General features: G+C 36.5%; 1 pseudogene; it reads right to left on the reverse strand.

Annotated features, from left to right (window-relative positions):
- Positions 1–20,036, reverse strand: part of LOC107871561 — a 25,960-nt pseudogene extending 5,924 nt beyond the window's left edge.
- Positions 20,037–23,035: the final 2,999 nt, after the last annotated feature.

Here is a 23,035-nt window from a genome sequence, read left to right on the forward strand (position 1 = left end):
AAAAAATAAAAACAAACACATGGAAAACAAAGATATAAAATTTCTTAATAAAAATATGCAAAAACTACTGAGACTAAAACAAACAGCTACAAAACAATTTTAAAAAATAGATCATTTAGATTATCTTAAAGTTTTAATATTATATATACTTAAAAACATAGAAATTATAGATATTAAGAAAATAATATTAGAAAAAATAATAGACTACGAAAATGAAACTATAAATTATCTAGAACAGTTATACGAAGAAATTTACCCAGAAGGATATTATTCAGATTAAAAATTGTTGGAATATATTAGACAAACTAGAGAAAATCAAGAAAATCTAAATAATGAAATTAATTATAGAAACCGAATTAGACAAATAATGAAAGACCTAAAAGAAAAACTAATATGGATAGAAAAAACCTTAGAAAATTTAGACAAAAGTACATGTGATAGTCTATATAATTTAAAAAACTCACTACGAGAAGAACAACACAAAATAATAAATAACATTGAAAATCTAGAATTAGATATATATTATAGCACAGATAAGATAAATTATTATACAAGAATTTGTAACTCTGTAATTACTACAGGATAAAATAATTAATGAATACATCTTACGAAAAAAGTAAATTATTAAAAGATAACATCCACGCACTAAATAAAAATAGATTCCCCACAAATATGTACAAAATCTATTATACCTACACCTACAAATCCGCGCACCCCCCTACAAAAGCAAGTCCTTGGTCCTGCATGAAAGAAATGTACTTGTAAGATGGCTCATGTTTCACCATTCCGCGGTCAGAAATCCATCTCTCTGGCCTTATCAAAGTCAATTAGAGTCAACTACATAGATGCTTAGCTGAAGTTAGTTGTGGTTGTTAGTGGTAGTTGAAGATTGTTAGTAGTGGAAGTTGTTAGCCAACTGTCATGTCCAGCTGTCAATGATTAAGTTAGTGGTGTAGCAATGAAGGTAGGTACTAGAAGCTTGTGTATATATATATTCCTCTCCAGATTGAATAAAGGAATCAAGTTCATTACCCCAAAATTTCTTCTTTCTCAATTCCTCTGCACAAACTATCAAATTCTATCATGGTATCAAAGCAGTGAGATCCAAGCTCTTTTCACACTTCGTTTTTCGCTATTACCTTCTCTTAGCTTAGCCATTTGAAGCTCATAACAATGGTGGAAGCTGCAACACAGATAACTGAAGTTGAAGCACAAATTGATCACCATCATCCGTTGTACTTACAACCATCGGACACCCCTGGTTCCATCCTAATTCCAATCCAGCTGACCGAATCCAAAAATTATGGTCTATGGAGCAGGTCCATGTGAATTGCTCTCCTTGGTAAAGGAAAGTTAGGGTTCATCAATGGAACATGCAGGAAGGAGAAGTTCAAGGAGAACCTGTTCGATGCATGGGAGAAATGTGATGCAATTGTACACTCGTGGATTATGAATTCAGTTTCAAAAAATTTGCTAACTGGTATTGTGTATGGTGAAAATGTTCATGTTGTTTGGGAAGATCTCGCAGAGATATTCAGCAAAATCAATCGAGTGAGAGTTTTTCAGTTACACAGGGAGATTACAAATCATGTATAAGGTACTAATTCTGTTTCTGTTTATTATTCCAAGCTTAAGGAACTGTGGGATGAATATAACACTATGATTCCTGTCCCAAAATGTGATTGCCCTAAGTTTAAGGAGCATGTCGAGCATCTTCAAGAGCAACGTTTGTTGCAATTTCTGAATGGTCTAAATGATTTATATGACCAAACTCGTAGACAAATTCTGATGAAGTTCGTAGCTCCTATTGTAAGTCAGGCTTACGCAATGATTAATGAAAATGAAAGAAAAGGAACCATTAGTTGTGCACAAGTAATCATGACTGATGAGAGGTTTAATGACCCCACTGTTTTGCAAGATGGAAGAGTACAAAGTTACAAACCAAAGAATCCTTTTCTGCGATGTGAACATTGTAATATCTGGGGACACTCTAAGGATCAATGTTGGAAGATAATAGTCTACCTTGTTGATCATAAATGAAAAGAAAAGTTTAACTCAGGAAGAGGAAATGGAGGTTATCTCTCTGGAGGTAGTGGCACTCAAACTACTCAATTTTCGGCCAATGAAAGATTTGGAAATCAGATGTATCCTAATATGAACAATGTGTATGGCAACACCACACCTGGAAAGAATAATAGTGAGATTGGTTCATCCTTGTTTGGACGGCAAAATACTAGAACCAACAATATGGTCGAGGCTAGAGGCCAATACTTCATTAAGGAACAGTATCAGCAGATCCTCAATTTACTAAATAAGGATGCCACAGGTGGTCAGCAATCAGCCAATCCTGCAAGTACCATTACTTGTTTTCATTCATGTATTCCACATAGTGAATGAATAGTTGATTCAGGGGCTACTCACCACATAACTACCGGCCTTGAAAACTTATTGAACCTTTCAATAGTCAAGGACTCAAAACATGCCAAAGTACACTTACCTACAGGTGATAGAGCAGATGTTTCACACACCGGAGACATTCAGTTGCTTGATAAATTTGTGTTGAAGAATTTATTGTTTGTGCTAGGGCTTAAGTTCAACCTAATGTCAGTGTCAATATTAACCAAGGAACTGTCATGTTTTGTCTTTTTTTCCTTAATTTTTGTGTGTTCCAGGACATATATAGTGGCAAGGTGAGACGGATTGGTAAAGAGCAATGTGGCTTGTACATATTCAAATCTGGTGGTGCAAATACAATAAAACAGTGTTGTGCAACAACAAAAGTAACTAGGGTTACAGATAGTGTTGCAAGTAACTACAAATTGTGGCATGAAAGACTTGGGTACCCTTCCTTACCTATGATACAGAGAGTAGATATGCTTGGCTCTAAATGTAGTAGGCATGTTCATGAGAACTGTTCCATATGTCCACAAGCTAAGCAATATGGATTGATATTTCATATTAGCAATTCCAAAAGTCAATTTCTTTTTCAACTTGTACATATGGATCTATGGGGACCCTATAATAAAGCTACAACACTTGATAAGACGTATTATTTTTTGACTATTGTTGATGATTACTCAAGATTTACTTTGCTATACTTGTTACAATTGAAGTCTGAAGTCATAGTGGTACTTAAACAATTTTTTTCCATGATAAGAAATCAGTTTAATACATCAACTAAGGTCCTAAGGTCAGATAATGGGACTGAATTCTTCAATAATAAGTGCAATGAGATGCGTAGCCAATATGGGATCATACATCAAAGCAGTTGTGTCCATACACCACAGCAAAATGGTTGGGTTGAAATAAAATATAGACATATCATGGACACAGCTAGAGCATTGAGATTTCAAGCAAATATTCCACTAAAGTATTGGGGCTTGTGTGTTAAGACTGCAGTATACTGTATAAATAGGTTGCCTTCCAGTGCTTTAGAAGGAGGTTTTCCTTATGAGTGGTTGTATAAGAAGAGGTGTAGTCTTTCTCATCTAAGAGTCTTTGGATACTTGTGCTATGCAACAAATTTAATCAAAGATGACAAATTTGCAGCAAAGGCTAGAGAAGCTGTCCTGATGTGCTATTATGAAACACAAAAGGGTTACTTGTTACTTGATACTTCCACTAACCTCTTCTTTGTTAGCAGGGATGTTAGATTTAGAGAATGTGTCTTTTCTTTCAAAAGAGAAACATCAGAACACATGTTGGGAGAAAAACATTTATTCATAGAGGAGGATCAAATGCAGTACTATCCATCACATTCTCCTAGGTCTCATGGCCATGGAAAGCAAGATGATGGCTCTCATAATTATCATGACTCTACTCATGACTTTACAAATGATGTGCAAATTGAAACTATAAGTGATGATCATGTAGACATCACTAATGATGAAGTGGAAACTGCTGGACCTAGTCTTTCACCGAAACCTGTCACTTCTAAAAAAATATAGCCTCTGAATATCTTGTAGATGATGACAATCAAGATAATGATGTTGCTGATTTGAACAACCATATAGTTGATCCACCAAATGATATTAACAGATCATCATGTTCTCCATACATTAGAAGATCTCAAAGAAATGTCAAGGAGCCCATATGGATGAAGGATTATACTACTCAAAAGAAGAAGAGCACTAGTCTGTATCCCATAGCATAACATGTTTCATATACAAGAACTTCCTCTAAGTATCAATGTTATATGGCTAAAATATCAAGGCTGGTTTGAGCCACAATTATTCAAGGAAGTAGATAAGGGCCCCAGGTGGATAGAAGCAATGAAGCAGGAAGTTCACACTTTGCAAGACAACAATACATGGGAAGTTGTGAATTTACCAGCAAAAAAGAACACAGTGGGATCAAAGTGGGTATACAAGATCAAGTATCAAGCCAATGGTGAAGTGGAGAGATTTAAGGCAAGATTAGTGTCCAAGCGTTACATTCAAAAGAAAGGTCTAGACTATCATGATACATTTTCACCAGTAGCAAAGATGGTTATAGTCGGTCAGTCATAGCAATTGCTGCCTCTAAAGGATGGAATTTGTTCCAAATAGATGTATATAATGATTTTCTTCAGGGTGATCTTGAGAAAGAAGTATACATGAAAATGCCAACAGGTTTTAGGAGATAGGGGGATAAAAGAGTATGCAAACTAATCAAGTCTTTGTGTGGTTTAAATCAGGCTTCAAGACAGTGGAATATAAAGTTGACAGAAGCATTAATAGGTAAAAGTTTCTTGCAAAGAAATCATGACTACTCTTTTTTTTCCTTGAAGGAATAGAATGAGATTGTGATTATACTTGTATATGTTGATGATTTGCTCATCACTGGGAGTAGCAGACGGTTGATTGAAAAGACAAAATAGACCCTCAACCATAAGTTCAAAGTGAAGGACCTGGGAGACTTGAAGTACTTCCTAGGCATAGAAGTCCTAAGATATGCAATAGGAATACTTCTGAATCAGAGAAAGTATGTGTTGGAACTTATATCTGAGTAGTTCAAGACCTACCCCTACACCTTTGGAACTTAATCACAAGCTCAAAACAAGGAAGTATGATAAGGTTACTGATACTACTGCTGAAGATGAACTGTTGAGTGAAGTAAGTTTATATCAAAAGTTGATCTGAAAGTTGTTATAAGTTACAATTACAAGGCCTGATATCAGCTTCTCAGTGCAAACCTTGAGTTAGTTCATACTGCAACCCAAGAAATCATATTGGGAAGCTGTACTTAGAACTATCAGATACTTGAAAAATGCACCAGGTCAAGGAATCCTTATGAAATCTGGTCATACTCAACAACTTACATGTTGGTGTGACTCTGACTGGGCAGCAAGCCCAAACACCAGGAAGTCAGTTACTGGTTTTGTAGTGAAATTTGGAGAGTCCTTGATTTCTTGGAAATCAAAGAAGCAACAAACTATATCACGGAGCTCAGCAGAATTTGAGTACAGAAGCCTTACAGCAGCAGCAACAGAGTTGACATAGTTGCAAGGATTTGTAATACCCCGCATGTTTCTAAGCTAAGAAGTGAATAAGTTTTTCTACGTATGAAACCTCCTATCATGTGAGTAGCATTTTAGTGCATGACTTACAATGAATATCCTAGTGATAGTATATCTTGTGATGTCTTAAGCATGCTCATATGAGTTGCTTAGAGTGATGCAAGCTAAGAGTTTTTGAATCCATCAAGTCTTAGAGTTTGATTTTGCAAGGGTCATCTTTCAACAAGAATAACGTGATTTATATGTGACATTTTGGCAGATTTAGACCCACCAAATTGTATAGAATCAAATTAGGTTTCCAACAATACTAATTTCATCAAAATCTGACACCCGAGCAAGGAGTTATGACCTTTCAAACTAGAATGCGTCGCCTAACCAATCGCACATGGCCACTGGAAAGAATATGCGATAGAATATGCGGCGCCTATGTAAATATAGGTGATATCATATACGGCGCCTATGTAAATATAGGCGATATCATATGCGGAGCACATCTATGATTTCAGCCACGAAAACACTTAGTTTTTGACTTTTTTTGGAGGGTAGTTAAGTCTTTTAACACTCCTTAAATGTCCCTAAAATTAAAATTATGAAATTTATAGCTTCTAAACACATTAAAATCCTATTAACATCTCAAAGTTCATTATCCAAGAGCACCATAGGAGAAAAACAACTAGTGTTGCACAATCAAGCTTGAAGATCAAATTTCAAGGAAATTTCTCCGTCAATCATCAAGAACCTCCCTTCCAAGGTATGCGTAGTGTTCATCCACAGATTCTTTTTGTCCGTGGAGTTCAAGAATCAATATTTAAAATACAAAAGCTTGGTTGGTTGTGGTGATATGATCATACCCATGTTGATGCTTGTTTGTTTTGCTATATAATAGTATCGTGATTGTATATCTCATGAAAGTTATGTTTGTTAGTTGAAAAACATGATCTTTAGGTGGATTGATAGAATGCAAGTATGAAATCCACCTATGCCTTAAAAAATGCATACAAGGTATTCGATAAAATTCCTAGTATGTTAGAACTTCATATTTACATGATTTCATGATATCTAAATAACAAGTTCATGTTAGCCATACACTCCAATATGAATTTCCATACAAATTATGTATTGTCATTGTTGTGGTATAAAGCATGTATGATAATGAAGATATAAATTATGTACACAAAATATATCCATGCTTTTCCTATCATGTTTGAAATGTTGAATAAATACATGAAGTATACTATCCCTTACTTATCATATTGTGAATTATGGACTCAAATCTTGTGATCAAGTCATGTCATGTGTGTCAGTTTCCTCCTATCGAGTCCTGGGGGTATTCATACCCAAAAACTATAGCTGTGTGCCTAGAGACATGTCATGTTTCACAATATCCGAACTCAAGCTATGATTCCATAGAATTCAGTCAGTCATGTGACTCAAGAAAACCTCATGATCTCAGTCAGTTTTCAGATATCAGTAATATTCCGCCAATCAATGGAATTCAGTAAGATTAAGTCATGTATAGTCAGTCAGTCATGTCCAGTCCCTCCAGATGGGAGTAGAGGTTAGCACCGAGTGAACCTAAGGATGAGAACTCACCCTCCAGTTCAGGGTGTGATTCTTAGTAGTCATCGTTGTGTTCTAGAACTACGTTGCCCGTGTAGGTTGAGACATCTTAACTTGTCAGATTAGGGTTGATGAGGTGGTTTAACCTGTCAGTTTAGGGTTTTCACTGTTCTTATTGAGTACTTGCCAGATAAGGTTCACTCATAAGCTATCCTTACCCTTGGAACGGTATTGAAACCCCTCCAGTCGGGGCAGAGATTGGACCCCAGCTTAGCCATAACGGCATACATGGGGCATGTCGATTAAACACTACCTCCCATAGTCTCAGTAAAAGAACTCAGGGTGTTCTTCAGATTTCAGTATATACAGAATTGTTAGATACAGTCGTCCATGTTATCAGCTTGCAGTATCAGTCATAACAGTTATCAGTAAACCATGTATTAGCTTACAGGTCTTGCTATCACACATTCACGGTCCCAGTTTCTATATATATATGTTTGTACTCCCACGTTCATATTAGTTAGTCAGTGTTGTTCATGCATGAAACCCTTTATATTCAGAGTACCTTCCTCGTATACTCAGTATTCCAGTTGTACTGACGCATTTGCGCTATGGTGCTTTCTTTTCATGTTACACCATAGGTTCCGAGATACGAGCTCCAACCCAGTAGTAGCGGTAGCATTCCAGTCGCAGAGACACAGTGAGTCCTCATTGATTCAAGGACAATATGATTTGATACATTTATTTATTTTTCCAATTCAGTTTTATGGAGTTAGTGTAATACCTCGGAAAATTTTTTGTTGAAATTTTATGCATAAACATGTTGGGTTCTATCTTTTAGAATGAACTATAAATTTTTCGTATGGAATGTCTTAGATTATGACCCACCATTGCGTAGAGTATCGAATAAGATTTCCAATGATATATGGATCATCCAAAACGGACACCCGAGCGACGAGTTAAGAATATTCTGATCGAACCGTGAATAGTAGTGAACAGTAAAACATGCAGGAAAAAGTACTGAGGCCTGGTGTATTTTTGATCCAACTTTAAACGATCATAACTCCTTGTACATAATGATCTGGGTGATTTACTATATATTAACGGAAAGCTCTGCGAGTCCTCTTTTCGATGAAATTTTGTTTCATCCAATTTGTCTATCAGAGAAAAAGATTATGGTCAATCTACTTCAGCCTATCAAAACTGAATTTTTGGGTCAATTTCAAATGATCATAACTCCTCGTACACAATGATCTGGGTGAGATACTATATATTAACGGAAAGATATGAGAGTCCTCTTTCTAATGAAATTGATTTCATCCAATTTGGATATCGGAGTAAAACGTTATGGTTAATCTACTTTAGACTATCAAAACAATCCATCAAAGGATAGATTCGAGAATTATTTAATTTTTAGGGGCGTTTTGGGCATTCCCCCTCACCCAAAATCCGTCCAAACCTTATATTAAAACCTATTAGAAGCATTATATGTTATATTTCATCAAATTTCCTGAAAAAAAAAACCCTAAGCTCCTACATCCAACTTCAAGAACCTCCAAAGTTCACCATTAATTCTGCAAATTTATTCAAGATTAGAAGTTCCTAGTTCAAGAACTCCAAGAACCATCATTTAAAGGAACGATTAATATCTCAAAAATGAGTATCAATCTAAAGTTCATTATTCAAGGTATGTGGTGTTTTTTCAACAAGAACTCTCTTTCGTTCTTGTGCACAAAGGTAATTTTCTTTACAAAGGCATGATTTTTATTTAATTTTTATGAATTTGAAGCATGAACCCATATCTTATGATGATTATTATGAAATCTTGATGTTTATGATTTTAAAAGATGAATTTACATGTGTGGTGATATAAAGCATGAATCTTGAATGATATTTATCATGATTTTGATATTTGGGTCGTGAATCCCCATTGGAAATTGTGTTTTTTTGAGAAAGTGTGTGTTATAAGCATGTTGATGTTGAATATTTGAGATATTTTGAATTATTTGACCTTTTGGTCTTAATGGAGTTATTTTGAACTCAAGTGTGAAAGAAATCCACAACGTGGTTGATTTTGATGGATAGGAAGAATGATGGCTCCTAATGTTTATTTATATATTACTGAAATTGTTTTGTTGTGGATTGTCTTTGAAATGATCTGAGCTAAGTTCGAGAGAAATCTTTAGCACCGAGTGGGAGGTATAAAGCGACCTTACTTTCCTAGAACTATCTGCCCCCGTAGGAGCGAGCCTGAGGCTGATTTATATAGTGATCACTAGTTTGTGTGGATTTGATATCGATAGTCCTACTCCGATGGCAAGGATAGGATGGCTCTCCCCAACATGGGTTGTACGTTGGACTCCATGTAGCTCACATGGTTTATGTCGGTCATAGGATCTCCCAGTGTATGTGTGTTTCCCTGTGTCTATGGTGAACGGTGAAATAATTTGAAAGTGGAATTGTGAAAGTTATTATTTCGAAAGATTTAAACGATATTTACATTATGAGAATTGATATTCTTGATGAATTGAAAGTGATTGACAAATTATATGATGACTCACATGCGTTATTGTACTTATTTCATCCTCTCATGATTATGATGATTTTCTTTTGGCTATGTGAGTCTTTTCATACATCCTGCATATTTCCTATAAATATTTATGATGATGATGTTTATACAACTGCATACACCCCCATATACTCGGTTTCTTTCCATGGTACTAACCCACATCTTCGGATGTGGGCTGCATTTTCTTAGAATGTAGGTTCAGGTGCTCAGTTCCAGGTTCGACAGTGATTCTTCCGGCATGTTGTTCTACATTCTCTGTTGTGGTGAGTCCTCATATTCTGAGAACATGATGTATGATGTTGGTTTCATAGAATTATTTACATTTGATAACTGAGTATGATTTAGTTGGGGCATGTCTCAATGACTCGCTGATTTTATTGATTTTCTTAGAGGCTTGTCAGACTAGTATAGATGTTAAGAGTTGACTAATAAGTTGTATTTTGTTATCTTTTTGAAATTCTTTTATTGTTGGATAATGATTACTCTGTTGATATTTGAGGGTTATTTATGGAAACCCCGTTGATTTGTGTTTAACTGAATGAAAGTGGATCAAAGGGTTAGCTTGGGGCTAGCCCCAAGCACCGTGTGACACTCCGGGACCCGTTTTTGGGGCGTTACAGTTAGTTGGAGACATTTTATTTCAACTCCTTATTTAGATAGTTTAGAAGCTTTCAGATTTATGTTCAGATTTACGTTCAGACTTAGCTTTTAGATTGAGTTGTTTTAGGTATTTTCACCCACATGGACGTGATGATTTTTAAACATGGTTTTATTCAGTTGAACCTTATGGCCTTATAGTTGTATGTATTCTGCATTATTATGTCATGATTTACAGTATATAGGTACAAATATCATTCATGGGTTAGCTTGTGGTCCCTTGGGGTCATGGTCACCGTGTAGCATTCCAGTTCAGCAAATTGGGGCATTAAAAACTTGGTATCAGAGCCTAAGGTTCAATAGAGTCCTAGGAAGTCTGAAAGCCGCATCTAGTAGTGTTTTGTACATGGGTGTGTTGCGCGCCACATTTATGTACAGGAGTCTATAAGATGTTTTAGGAACAGTCCCTTTTCTTCAGTATTCATGTCATGCTAGTGACCATAATCAAAAGTGAAACTCTCAGTCTAATCCGTTCTTCTCTTATTTTAGACCATGGCCCCAAAGAGAAGAAAGCAGCCAGCTCCTCAGCTCGAAGATCCTTTGGGCGAACATGTTTCCCATGCAGAGTTTAGAGATGTATTTAACACTCTTGCTCAGTCTGTGGCTGCACAGAATGAATGGCCACTAGTAATATTGGCCAATCCAGTGGCCAATCCCATAGCAGCTATGGTTCGGGACTTCACCCGGATGAACCCTCTATCTTTTCATGGGTCTAAGTCTGATGAGGACCCTCAGGAGTTCATTGACCATGTATAGAAGGTCATTGAAATCATGGGTGTTACTTCTATTGAGAGTGATGAGTTTTTTGCCTACCAGTTATAGGATATTACTCATGCTTGGTACAAATAGTGGAAGTCTGAGAGGTTAGATGATACAGGCCCTATCGAGTAGGAGGAATTTGTCACGGCCTTCTTAGACAGATTATTTTCCCAAGAGCTGAGGGAAGCCAAAGTTCTTAAGTCCATCAACCTCAGGCAAGGAATATGACGGTTAGGGAGTATCCTCTCAGATTTACTCAGCTAGCTAGGTATGCTCCTTATATGGTTGTAGACAATAGAGCTAAGATGAGCAAGTTCATGTCAGGGGTCAAAGATAGCGTGGTAAATGAGTATAGGTCTGCGATGCTGATCGGTGATATGACCTTAGCCAGGCTTATGACTCATGCCTAGCAAGTAGAAGAGTAGAAGGTTAAGACTAGGGAGAGGCAGAACAAGAGAGCAAGGTCAGGTAACTTCAACTTTGCTCACCCCAAGTCAGATGGAGGAAACCATTCATAGTTTTTCTCCAAGTCAGCCATTCCATCCCCTTCCTCTGCCAGTGCTCCAATGTCGAAGTTCAAAGATGACAACAAAGACAAAGCGCCAGGCTCTACATCTCAGGACAGTGTTAGCAGTGCCCAAATGAATCCCCTTTGTTAGACTTATGGTAAGAACCACAAGTACATTTGCAGAGCTGGTAGTGATGTCTATTTTGGTTGTGGCAAGCCAGGCCACAGGATTAGGGAGTGTTCGCATTCAAGTCTTCAGGGTCAGCAAAATCATTCTGCAGCTCAGTCTGGTTGCCCAATCAGCAAGGTGCCATTTCCAGTGCTACCAGTGGGTAACGCCCAAACAGACTCTATGCTCTTCAGTACCGACAGGATTAAGAAAATTCTCCTGATGTCATTACTAATACGTTACAGATTTTTCATGTTCATGTTTATGCTTTGCCAGACCCAGGTGCATCCTTGTCTTTTGTTACTCCATACATAGCAGGAAATTTCAAAATTAGTCCTAAAATTCTAGCAGAGCCCTTTTCAGTCTCTACCCCAGTGGATAAAATCATCATAGCTCGGTGGGTATATAGGAACTGCTCGGTTATGATATCTCAAAAATCCACATCATCAGATTTAGTTGAGTTAGAGATGACTGATTTTGATGTCATTCTCGGTATGGATTGGCTTCATTCCTGCTATGCCACAGTCGACTGTAGAAATAGGATAGTTCAGTTTTAGTTCCCGAATGAGCCAGTCCTAAAGTGGAATGGTAGCATTTCAGCGTTCAGGGGTCAACTTGTTTCCTACCTTCGGGAAAGGAAAATGATTTCTAAGGGGTGTGTATATCATCCCATGCATGTTAAAGATTCTATTTCTAAATCTCCCAGTCTCAAAACAGTCCCAGTTGTTAATGAATACTCAGATATCTTTCTCGAAGATTTTCCAGGCATTTCTCCCAAAAGGGAAATAGACTTCGGCATAGACCTTCTTCTGGATACTCAACCTATTTTTATTCTGCCATACAGAATGGAACCAACAGAACTCAAGGAACTAAAAGATCAGTTGAAGGATCTCTTAGATAAGGGATTCATCTGACTCAGCGTTTCCCCATGGGGTGCGCCAGTATTATTTGTGCACAAGAAAGATGGTTCTCTTAGGATGTGTATTGACTACCATCATCTCAACAAGGTCATGATCAAGAACAGATATACTCTTCCCAGGATTGATGATCTATTCGACCAACTTCAGGGTGCCAGTTACTTCTCCAAGATAGACCTCAGATCAGGCTATCATCAGCTCAGAGTTAGAGAATGTAACATTTCGAAGACAGCTTTTCGTACTCGGTATGGTCACTTCAAATTTTTAGTCATGTCATTTGGTCTTACCAATGCCCCTACAGCTTTCATGGATTTAATGAACCGTGTGTTCAAGCAGTACTTGGACATGTTTGTTATAGTCTTTATAGATGATATTTTAGTCTATTCTGGCACAGAACGTGATTATGTAAACCATCTCAGGATTGTTCTTCAGACTCTCAGGGATCACCATTTATTCACTAACTTTAGTAAGTGTGAATTTTGGCTAAGATCAGTAGCATTCCTTGGCAATATTATTTTCGGTCATGGCATTAGAGTAGATCCTCAGAAAACCGAGGCAGTAAGAAACTAGCTCAAACCCGTATCTCCATCAAATATCCGGAGTTTCTTGGGTTTGGATGGCTATTACAGACGGTTAGTTGAGGAATTTTCTTCTATTTCATCTCCCATGTCCAGATTGACTCAGAAGAAGATTAAGTTTTAGTGGTCAAATTCATGCGAGAAGAGCTTTCAAAAGTAAAAGACTCGACTTATCTCAGCTCCAGTTCTAGCTCTTCTAGATGGTTTAGATGGTTTTGTAGTCTATTATGATACATCCAAAGTGGGTTTAGGTTGTGTCCTCATGTAGCATGGTAAGATCATAGCCTACCTCTCTAGACAGTTAAAGCCACATGAGAAGAATTATCCTACTCATGATCTTGAGTTAGCAGTGGTAGTTTTTTCCTTGAAGATTTGGAGGCATTATCTCTATAGATTTCATATAAATGTCTTCACAAACCATAAAAGCCTCTTGTATGTATTTTCCTAGAAAGATCTCAATCTTCATCAGAGAAGGTGGTTAGAGCTCTTGAAAGATTATGACATGAGTGTTCTTTATCATTCGGGAAAGGCCAATGTTGTGGCCGATGCTCTTAGTAGACTCTCCATGGGTAGTATTTCTTATGTTGAGGGTAGCAAGAAAAAGATGGCTTAGGAGATCCATCAGCTTGCTAGACTAGGCGTTCGCTTAGTCGATTCTTCAGAGGGTGGTGTATGTGTTCACAGTAGTTTAGAGTCATCTCTAGTTTTCGAGGTGAAAGAGAAGCAATACAGGGATCCTAGCCTTGTCAAGCTCAAAGAGTCAGTTTAGAATCAAAAAGTTGAGGTTTTCTCCTAAGGGGGAGATGGTGTTCTTCGTTGTCAGGGTCGTCTATGTGTTCTAGGTGTAGATGAATTGAGGCAGCAAATTCTTGCAGAAGGGCATGATGTGTGATACTTTAATTTATCCAGGGGCCACTAAGAAGCACCGTGACATGTGGGAGATCTATTGGTGGAGTGGGATGAAGAGAGATATTGCAGAGTTTGTGGCTAAGCGCTTTACATGTCAGCAGGTTAAGATAGGGCATCAGAAACCTAGTGGTTCCATACAAGAGTTCACCATTCCTACTTGGAAGTGGGAAGAAGTGAACATAGACTTTGTGATGGTTTTCCTAGAACTCATCATCAGCATGATTCAGTCTGGGTCATTATAGATAGAATGGCCAAGTCAGCTTATTTCTTTTCTGTTCATACTTCTTATTCTGTCGAAGATTATGCCAAACTCTATATCAGGGAGTTAGTTAGGTTACACGGTGTTCCACTATCTATTATCTCAGACAGAGGTACCCAGTTTACCTCTTACTTTTGGAAAGTATTCCAAAAGGATCTCGGTACCAAAGTCCATCTCGGTATAACATTTTATCCTCAGACAGATAGTCAAGTAGAGAGGACTATTCATACTCTTGAAGATATGCTAAGGGCATGTGTAATTGACTTCAAGGGAAGTTGGGATGACCACTTGCCTTTGATTGAGTTTGCATACAACAATAACTATCATTCTAGTATTCAGATGGCTCTATTCGAAGCTCTCTATGGTAGGAGATGTAGATCTCTGATTATTTGGTTCGAAGTTAGTGAGGCCTCACTCATAGGTCATGACTTAGTATTCGATACCTTAGAGAAAGTTCAGTTGATCAGAGAGAGACTCCAGGCTGCTCAGAGCCGATAGAGGTCCTATGCAGATGTTCGTAGAAAGGATCTCGAGTTTGAGGTCAATGACTATGTCTATCTTAAGATCTCTCCCATGAAGGGAGTGAAGAGGTTCGGCAAGAAAGGGAAATTCAGTCCCCGATATGTCGGTTCCTTCAAAATTCTCTGTCGCTTCGGCAAGGTAGCTTATGAGCTTGAGTTGCCTTCAGATCTAGCCTCAGTCCATCCAGTCTTCCATGTCTCTTTGCTCAAGAAGTGCATAGGTGGCCCAGTAGTTGTTGTCCCTATTTAGAGCATAGACATTCAGAACAGCCTCTCTTATGAAGAGATTCCAGTCAAAATCTTAGATTATCAGACTCATAGATTGAGGAACAAAGAAGTCCATCTAGTCAAGGTTCTTCGGCGAAATCAGTCTCATGAGGGAGCTACTTGGGAAGCAGAAGCATATATGCATGCCAAGTATCCTCACCTCTTTCCCACCAATTCAGATCAAGCTCAAGGTAACAGTTCTCCTTAAGCTTATTCAATTTTATGTTCATGTTTCTAGTATAAACTTGGTACCTATTAACCATTGCATACTCAGTCATGCATTCATGTATCAGTTATCCGTGCATCAGATATGCTCAAGTTTAGTATGTTTAGCATTTAAGTCATGAGATCAAGTTTTAGTTCTTCATGTTCAGTTTAGGTTTGTTGTCTTGTATCCCCTCTCAGTAAATTCTCATTTGAGGATGAATGTTCCCAAGGGGGAGATATTGTAATACCCCACATGTTTCTAAGCTAGGAAGTGATTAAGTTTTCCTACGTATGAAACCTCCTATCATGTGAGTAGAATTTTAGTGCATGACTTACAATGAATATCCCAGTGATAAAATAGCTTGCGATGTCTTAAGCATGCTCATATAAGTTGCTTAGAGTGATGCAAGCTAAGAGTTTTTGAATCCACCAAGTCTTAATGTTCGATTTTGCAAGTGTCATCTTTGATCAAGAATAATGTGATTGATATGTGACATTTTGATAGATTTAGATCCACCAAATTGTATAGAATCTAATTAGCTTTCCAACGATACTAATTTCATCAAAATCTGACACCCAAGTAAGGAGTTATGGCCTTTCAAAGTAGAATTCGTCACCTAACCGATCACACATGGCCACTGGAAAGCATATGTGATAGAATATGCGGCGCCTATGTAAATATAGGCGATATCATATGCGGCACACATGTATGATTTCAGCCATGAAAACACTTAGATTTTGAGTTATTTTGAGGGTAGTTAAGTCTTTTAACACTCCTTACATGTCCCTAAACTTAAAATCACGAAATTTATAGCTTCTAAACACATTACAACCCTATTAACATCTCAAAGTTCATTATCCAAGAGCACCATAGGAGAAAAACAACTAGGGTTTCACAATCAAGCTTGAAGATCAAATTTCAAGGAAATTCCTCCGTCAATCATCAAGAACCTTCCTTCCAAGGTATGCGTAGTGTTCATTTATAGATTCATTTTGTCCATGGATTTCAAGAATCAATATTTAAAATACAAAAGATTGGTTGGTTGTGGTGATATGATCATACCCATGTTGATGCTTGTTTGTTTTGCTATATAATAATATCGTGACTGTATATCTCATGAAAGTTATGTTGTTAGTTGAAAAACATGATCTTTAGGTGGATTGATAGAATGCAAGTATGAAATCCTCCTATGCCTTAAATAATGCATGCAAGGTGTTCGATAAAATTCCTAGTATGTTAGAACTTCATATTTACATGATTTCATGATATCTAAATAACAAGTTCATGTTAGCCATACACTCCAATATGAATTTCCATGAAAATTATGTGTTGTTATTGTTGTGGTATAAAGCATGTATGATAATGAAGATATAAATTATGTACACAAAATATATCCATTCTTTTCCTATCATGTTTGAAATGTTGAATAAATACATGAAGTATACTATCCCTTACTTATCATATTGTAAATTATGGACTCAAATCTTGTGATCAAGTCATGTCATGTGTGTCAGTTTCCTCCTATCGAGTCCTAGGGGTATTCCTACCTGAAAACTATAGCTGTGTGCCTAGAGACATGTCATGTTTTACGATATCCGAACTCAAGCTATGATTCCATAGACTTCAGTCAGTCATGTGACTCAGAAAAACCTCATGATCTCAGTCAGTTGTCAGATATCAGTAATATTCCGCCAGTCAATGGAATTCAGTAAGATTAAGTCATGTATAGTTAGTCAGTCATGTACAGTCCCTCCAGATGGGAGTAGAGGTTAGCACCGAGTGAACCTAAGGATGGGAACTCACCCGCCAGTTCAGGGTGTGATTCTTAGTAGTCATCCTTGTGTTCTAGAACTACGTAGCCCGTATAGGTTGAGATATCTTAACCTATCAGATTAGGGTTGATGAGGTGGTTTAAGCTGTTAGTTTAGGGTTTCCACCATTCTTATTGAGTACCTTCTAGATAAGGGTCACTCATAAGCTGTCTTTACCTATGGCACGGTATTGATACTCCTCTAGTTGGGGCAGAGATTGGACCCTAACTTAGCCATAACGGCATACATGGGGCATGTCGGTTAAACACTACCTCCCACAGTCTCAGTAAAAGAACTCAGGGTGTTCTTCAAATTTCAGTATATACAGGACTGTCAGATATAGTCGTCCATGATATCAACTTGTAGTATCAGTCATTACAGTTATCAGTAAATCATGTATTAGCTTACAGGTCTTGCTATCATACATTCACGGTCCCAGTTTCTATATATGTATGTTAGCACTCCCACGTTCATAGTAGTTAGTCAGTGTTGTTCATGTATGAAACCCTTTATGTTTAGCCTACCTTCCTCGTATACTCAGTACTCCATTTGTACTGACGCATTTGCGCTATGGTGCTTTCTTTTCATGTTACACCATAGGTTTCGAGATACGAGCTCCAACCCAGCAGTAGTGGTTGCATTCCAATCGCAGAGACACAGTGAGTCCTCATTGATTCAAGGACAATATGATTTGATACATTTATTTATTTCTTCAGTTCAGTTTTATGGAGTTATTTGGAGACATGTTCCTTCAACTCCTTATTCAGATAGTTTAGAGGCTTTTAGATTTATATTCAAATTTACGTTCAGACTTAGCTTTCAGATTGAGTTGTTTTGGGTATTTTCACCCACATGGACGTTATGATTTTCAATTATGGTTTTATTCAGTTGAACCTTATGGCCTTACAGTTTTATGTATTCTGCATTATTATGTCATGATTTGCAGTATACAGGTACAAATATCAGTCATGGGTTAGCTTGTCGTCCCTCGGGTTCATGAGCACCGTGTAGTGTTTCGGTTCAGCAAATCGGGGCGTTATAGGATTATTTCAGGATTTGAATGTTCACATTGACAAACCTATTGTAGTCTTCAATAATAGAAAATCTTCCATTCAGATTGCAGAGAATCCCATATTCCGTGAAAGAACAAACCACATCAAAATTGATTATCATTTTATCAGAGATAAGATTAAAAAATTAATGGTTAAGGCTGTCTATGTGAATATGAAGGAACAACAAGATGACTTGCTGACTAAGGCCCTGACTACTTCTCAACATATGCATTTACTTGACATTCTTGGAGTGTTCAATATTTTGGACCCTCCAGCTTGAGGGGGAGTATCAAAGTCAATTAGATAGATGCTTAGCTGAAGTTAGTTGTGGTTGTTAGTGGTAGTTGAAGTTTGTTAGTAGTGGAAATTGTTAGCTAGCTGTCATGTACAGCAGCTGTCAATGAATAAGTTAGTGGTGCAACAATGAAGGTAGTTACTAGAAGTTTGTGTATATAAATATTCCTTTCTAGATTGAATAAAGGAATAAAGTTCGTTACCCCAAAATTTCCTCTTTCTCAATTCCTCTACACAACCATCAAATTCTGTCAGGCTTGAATTCTGAGGCGTTGCGTCCCCATATGGATTCCATTCTCCCCATTGCATATAATGGAATCACCAATCTTGTATTCAGATGAACACGATGTCCACTTGGGAGAATATCGTGTTCTAGTGAAGTCTTGCGTTGGATTGCAACGGGGGGATAAAGCCTTAGCGATTCACACAATGCAGCATGTAAATATATTGCATTTTTCACTTCATTCGCATTAAAAAGCCTCCATTTTTTGCCTTCTCCCAATGAGACAATTGCCTTAAGTTCTTCCCTTATTTTCTTCTCAATCTCCAGATGCGTGATAACTAGACAGACGAACCAAGTAAGGCCCGAGGAAACTGTGTCACACCCCGCGAACATGAAGTTTCGTATAGTATCCCTCAAGAACTTGTAATCAAATTGTTTCTCCATCATTGACTATGTATGATGTTAACAAATCATAACCCTCTCCATATTCCTTAGAATTCATTGTATTTCTCAATTCATCACGTTTCATCGATATATACTTGCCTATAACTTGATCAAGGACTTCCCTTTCTTTGCTTAGTTTCTTTTCAGGCCCAATTCCAAGCCATTGTTGCAACTTCCAAAAACATTTGTGCAATAAATGGTGTATGAAACACACGTCTTTAAGGGAACATCTGCGAGTTCAAGATATAGGCAGCCAGGTTCAAAACCTGTGAGTACTATACATGTAGTATCAAATGTGAACCTCTTGAAAACATCTTGCAAATCAAGAACTATGCCTCCTTTAACTGCGAATTTAACAACCGGAATCAGGCCATTTTTGACCTTGTCAATGTTGGTTTTCACCCCATACTGGTGAAATCTCTAATGAACAATCATTTCTTTCGCGAGTTTCCTTTGATCCTTCCACAAATCCATATCCGAATTAAATATCCCATCGCCTAAAACATCGAAAGTCTTCTTGAGTTCTTCCCCTTTTGGGTAATTCGCGAAATTTGCACTCATAATATAATGCACATTTTTAGGATCCACTGTGCCAAGAATGTCCATGTTAGTAAACCAAAGGCCTTTCAACATGAAAGTACCACCAGTTCTTGAAAGAACCTCTGTACTTCTTTCATGAATTCTATATAGATGAAGAAGAAGGCTAGGAAATATCCAAAAATCAGGTAATTTCTAGGCAGGCCATTTTTCTTGTCTGATAAAGAGAAGAATACAAGAAAGAAAAAGATTGCTTTCAAGGTATCCTTTTGAAGCTAATAAGGAAGTGAAAGCCATTTTTAGCATAGTGTTTATTTTCTCTTTGAGGCTCTTCTTAATATGGTTAATGGGATAACTATATATTCTATTTATATAAGTATATATGAAGGGTTTCAAATTAATGGGAGTTGATATGTGTATAGCCATTGTGGAATTGGATTATCAAGATCAATGTTCTTATTTAACAAAACTAGACTTGAAACTAGTAATATAAAAACAAAGCCAAAATCCATAGATATTCGCTTTAACTTGGCTTCAGCTGATATTTATACCCTTCAACTTTGGCTGTGTGCAAGTATGTGTTGGGTTCAATTGGTGTTAATGAAAAATAGAGGAACACAACCCTTTGAGGAAAAGACACATTGTTTTGGAAAAGGAGTGACTGTTCGATAGTTGTGTCTGTTCAGAAAAAAGACACAATATTTCGATGAATAGATATGACTCTTCCAAAGGATACACCTTTTCTGATGAACCATTTCCACCTTTAGGAAGGGACACTTTAAGGCTATATAAACCTGCATTTTTTCCACAGGTTTGGCATGACGAATTTTTCTGAAATGAACAACTCTTTCTTTTCTTCAAAAACATTCTGTATGATCAATCAAATCGTTGAGTGAGTTCGTTGAATCCAACAATTTAAGGTACCACTATTGTTTGGATTGAAGGCTATTTTATCCTGGGAGGAAGATTCCATAACCTCGGGCACAGTTAGGGAAATTATTCCTTAAGAACACTCCGTGAAGTCCGGGGACTTGACCTTAAATTCCATTTCATCTCTTTTCTGAACATTAACACACTTCTTAGATAGATTATTCATAATCTAGTGTTGAAGGTATTAAGGAACTTCATAAGTGTTCTTGTCTTGAACTTGAACTAGTGTTGTAGTTCTTCTTGCTTATATATAGATTCTTGTACCCGAATACATACTAAACAACAATCTTAAGGAAATAATTTACTAATCTATATTATTTCGTTTACTATTTTTTCAGTAAATAGTTGAACTTCATATTGATAATTCTTCAACTTTTTGAACTTGAGTTTGAATTCTTGAAACTTCATTTTGATAGTTCATAAGTTGATTGAACTTGTGTTGAAGTTCTTAACATTTGGTTTTGCTATTTTCCAAAAAATAGTTTGAACTTCATTTTGTTGATGTTCATAAGTGGGGTTGAACTTATTGTTAAAAGGTCAAAGTTGTAAATACAGAGTTAAACTTTATTTGATTGTTCATATGTTAATTTAAACATGTGTTTGAAGTTATTGTTGAAAAATACAGATTTTATCAAAATTAAGAAAAACAACATTAAGGAAAGTATAAAAATATTTATTTTTGTGCTTGTTTGGTGAAAGAAGAAAAAATTATTGCCATTTATAAATCAAGTATTTGGTTAATCTGTATTGGGTATGATTTTGTGGAGACTAAAATCTTTTGATTTCTACTTCCTCGATTAGAAGAATATAAAAACTTTATCGAGAAATCAGAATGAGAATTTGGTTCAAAGAATATAAAAACTTCACCATTTCGTTAAGATCTCTGTATTGATTTCTGGAGTTTAAAATCTGTGAAATTTCACTCTATTTGAAGTTGATTATGATTTGAAGTCATAAAAACTTCGTCATGTTTCATAGTTCATTCGGTTGATGATTTGAAGATATAAAAACATCATCACTGACTGGAAGCATGTTGGCTAAAGATTAAATTCTTTATTGTTAGTATTCTGAATACTAAAGAGTATGTCAAAGATTGACAAGAAAATGACGAATGAAACTGAACAATAAATTGATTTGGTTGTGAATAGTGTTGTCCCAATGACTACCAATATTGCGTCATTAAGTCGTTTAGGTATTGCTCTAGCAATGAAAACCACAGAGAAATAGATAAATATTTTGGTGTGAACTTCAAAGAATGACAGCAAATGATGTCATTTTGACTGGCCAAACTTGCAATGCAAATGTTCACAAGTATAGATCCACATATTCTTAAAATAATAATAATAATGATTGAAAATTAATTGCCAGATTTGAAAGATCTTATGAGTCATTCCATGATAGACGAGGATAATGAGTTGAATGAAAAAATCATCAATGATGGTTACAAATCCTGTTAAGGATGATGCTCCAAATAATAAGAAGATGATGAGAAAATAGATTAGATAAACATGTTGGAAACAACTCGAAATATTGAAAATCTATGTGATATGATCACTGAAAGAAATCTAGTTGGATATCCAAATGAATGGTGGTTTAATTTAGGAGCCACTAGACATGTTTGAGCGAACAAAGAAGCTTTTGCTACTTATGATTCCGTTGGTCCCAAAGAAGTGATCTTCATGGGAATAATACAACAACCAAGGTTGAAGAAAGTGGGAAGATATTCCCAAAAGTGACTTTCGACAAGGTGTTGACTCTCAACAATGTTCTCCATATTTCAACTATTAGGAAAAACTTAGTGTCGACAACACTTCTCATTAAAAATGAGTTTAAGTGTATGTTTGTTTTGGAGAAAGTTGTAATAAGCAAGAATGAAACATATGAAGGAAATGACTACCTGAATGAGGGCCTTTTCAAACTTTATGTAATGGTTGTTGAAATGAAGAAAGTTGAGGCTTCTTGTTACTTGCTAGAGTCAAATGATTTGTGACATAGTCATTTAGGACATGTCAACTACAAAACCTTGCAAAAACTGATTAACTTAAAATTTTTGCCAACTTTGAGTGCAATAAATCAAGATGTTGAATGTGTGTGGAATTAAAATATGTTAACCATCCATATAAGTCCATTGAAAGGAATTCAAATCTCTTAGACTTAATCCACACAGACATTTATGATATGAAGTCAACACCATCTCGTGGTGGAAAAAAGTATTTTATAACTTTTAGTGACTATTGCACTAGATATTGCTATATGTATTTGCTAAACAATGATGATAAAATAATATATGCGTTTAGAAAATATAAAATAAAAGTTGAAAATCAGTTAGAGAAAAAAATCAAAACAATAAGAAGTGATAGGGGAGG

This window comes from Capsicum annuum, chromosome 5 (genome assembly GCF_002878395.1).
Source record: "Capsicum annuum cultivar UCD-10X-F1 chromosome 5, UCD10Xv1.1, whole genome shotgun sequence".
In the NCBI taxonomy this organism is placed as follows: domain Eukaryota; kingdom Viridiplantae; phylum Streptophyta; class Magnoliopsida; order Solanales; family Solanaceae; genus Capsicum; species Capsicum annuum.